Here is a 2,724-nt window from a genome sequence, read left to right as displayed (position 1 = left end):
AGCCAGAGAGCTCATTTGATTAAAGCATTATCTCAATAGTGCCAAGGTTGTGGGTTCCATCCTCAGTCAGGCTCCATGCAAGAATCAAACAGTGTGCTGCCACCGAGACGTAGCCGCTGGTTCTGAGCCGGAGGCGTCACCAGGGATTATTGGACCCAGCAGATCGTCCCTGGATCCAGGCTGAACAATCTGCATTTCCATCTGAACCGCGGGAAGAAAGGTTAGCTGGTCAGTGGGATTCCTGCTCCAAGGACACAATGCTTTCCAAGCTAGCTCGTCTGCAGACTGTGGTGGGGCTTTGCCGGGGCGCCCACACGCCGGTGGCTTCTGCTACATAAGTGGTGACTAAGAAAACAGTCCAAGGCCGTCTATCCTCTGATGAAGATTTTGAAAGGGAAGCCAAGTATGGCGCTCACAAGTAAAGGGTGTCCCAAAATTCACGCAAGAAGTAATTTTGATAGAAAACAAGTTTATAATTAAAAATTGTAATTTTTTTATTGATTCATAAAGTATACAGTATAGGGTTATGTATGGAATAGCACATCGGGTAAATGGCCTCCACGGCTTTGCTGGCACATATGCAAAGCCATGGTCTTCATTGGTCTTCATTGTCCCTGCTCCTGGGCCATAATTGGTACTTGGTAGTGCTTATCAAATTGAAGGGATTGAAATCACAGGGTAACAGATATTAGAATCTGATTCAATAAACCAAGTAAAATTAGGCTTTTATTTTTTGTTGTTGTTAATGCTCACGCAAAATTCAAATCTTGGGTGAATTTTGGGACACTCTTTACCACCCCTTACCGGTCACCCTGGAGAGAGGAACAGGTATTTCCCTGTGGGATGTGGAAGGCAGGAAATACTTTGATTTCCTAAGTGCGCACAGCGCCGTCAACCAAGGGCATTGCCACCCCAAGATCGTGGATGCCCTGAAGAGCCAGGAGGAGAAGCTGACGCCAACCTCGCGGGCCTCCTACAAAAATGTGCCGGGCGAGGACGCCGAGAATATCATGAAGCTCACCTACCACCAGGTTCTCCCCATGAACACAGGGTGGAGGCCGGGGAGACCGCTTGCAAGCTAGCGCAGCTTTGGGGTGCACCGTGAAGGGCATCCCCAAGGACAAAGCCAAGATCATCTTCGCAGCTGGAAACTTGGGGCAGGACTCTGTGTGCCATCTCCAGCTCCACGGACCCCAGCAGCGATGACGGCTTTGGCCCCTTCATGCCGGGGTTCGAGATCATTCCCTACAATGACCTGCCTGCTCTCAAGCGTGCTCTTCAGGATCCAAATGATGCTGAGTTCATGGAACCCATTCATGGCGAGGTGGGCGTCATTGTCCCGACCCAGGCTGACTGAGGTGTGTGCGCGAGCTCCGCGCCAGGCACCCGGTCCTGTTTATTGGATGAGACCCAGACGGGACTGGCCAGGACTGGTCGATGGCTGGCGGTCGGCCATGAAAATGTCAGGCCTGACCTCGTCCTCCTGGGCAAGGCCCTTTCTGGTGGCCTGTACCCCGTGTGGGCGGTGCTGTGTGACCATGAGATCATGCTGACCATCCAGCCACGGAGCCCGGCTCCACGTACGGGGGCAAGCACCTGGGAAGCCGCGGGGCCATTGCCACCCGCGAGGTTTTGGAAGAAGAGAATGAGCTCAGGAAGCTGCCCTCGTACATCGTGACCGCCGGGCGTGGGAAGGTGCTGCTGAACGCCATCGTCACCCGGGAAACCAAAGATTCTGATGCTTGGCAGGTGCACCTGCGCCTTCGAGATAATGGACTTCTGGCCAAGCCCACCCACGGTGACATCATCAGGTTCCGCCTCTGCTGGTCATCAAGGAGGACGAGGTCCAGGAGGCCATTGAGATCATTAGCAAGACCATCAGTAATTCTGGGCTCGCCTCCGCCAGCTTTCTGAGGGCCCCCACTGCTTTCTGAGGGCGGGGCCTGCTTCCCATGGGTGGGGCCTGTTCCCATGGGGCGGGGCCTGCTTCCCTGGGGGTGGGGCCTGCTTCCCCAGGGGTGGAGCCAGCTGGGCTGGCAACTAGGCCACATCCTCATAACAGCCTGTGTGGTGCTGCTCTCAGCGCGGGCTCATTCCACTCCCCGGTGTCTTCAAGGACCTTTTAAAACATATGTTATTTTCAGTTCATACATGCTAGAACGGCATTTATAGCCACACAGCTTGCTGTGTAAGAGAACATAAGGGAGTCTGTTTGATCATGTGTGTGTGCTGAGGCGAAATGCTCCCTCTGTATGTAAGGCAGCCTTTTGGCAAGTCCCATGTGGTTTTTACAGGTTTTTATCATTTCCTTGCTTGTGTAAATATATTGTATTTCAAAAAGTTATATGGGGTTTTATATAGAAGACTGCTTTAACCTTATAAAGTTGAATCATAATCACTGAATTTTAGGAAGGATGAAATGGTTATGAAAGGACAGAACAGGACTGATAGCTGTGTCCTTAACCCGTCTTCCAAGAAAAAGCCGCAGAACGTATCAGTTACTCAGCCTGCCCTTATCTCGGCCAATGGGAAAGAGGGTGGAAGTAGCCCATGGCTAAGAGTATGCTAGCCACCCCCCCCATCTTTGTGTAACCAGACCCTAGCTGCACCCTGCCCTTGCGTCACTAGCCCCCGGCCCTCACTCAACCAACCATAATCAGCCAAATCAGTGGTCAGAGTGTGCCCCTACCCCCCGACCCCAAGCCTTATAAATTCTTTGTTCCC

General features: G+C 52.4%; 1 pseudogene across 1 annotated transcript; it reads left to right on the top strand.

Moving 5' to 3' along the window:
- Positions 1-257: 257 nt before the first annotated feature.
- On the top strand, positions 258-1,934 carry LOC308535804 (ornithine aminotransferase, mitochondrial-like; annotated as a pseudogene). Its single transcript has 2 exons — positions 258-418; positions 791-1,934. The product of its transcript is annotated as an ornithine aminotransferase, mitochondrial-like (transcript).
- The last annotated feature ends 790 nt before the right edge of the window (positions 1,935-2,724 follow it).

The sequence above is a fragment of the Myotis nattereri genome, assembly GCF_964212035.1.
Source record: "Myotis nattereri genome assembly, chromosome: 21".
Classification (NCBI taxonomy): domain Eukaryota; kingdom Metazoa; phylum Chordata; class Mammalia; order Chiroptera; family Vespertilionidae; genus Myotis; species Myotis nattereri.
Note: the sequence above shows the minus strand (reverse complement) of the source record. Positions and strands in the feature narration are given on the sequence as shown.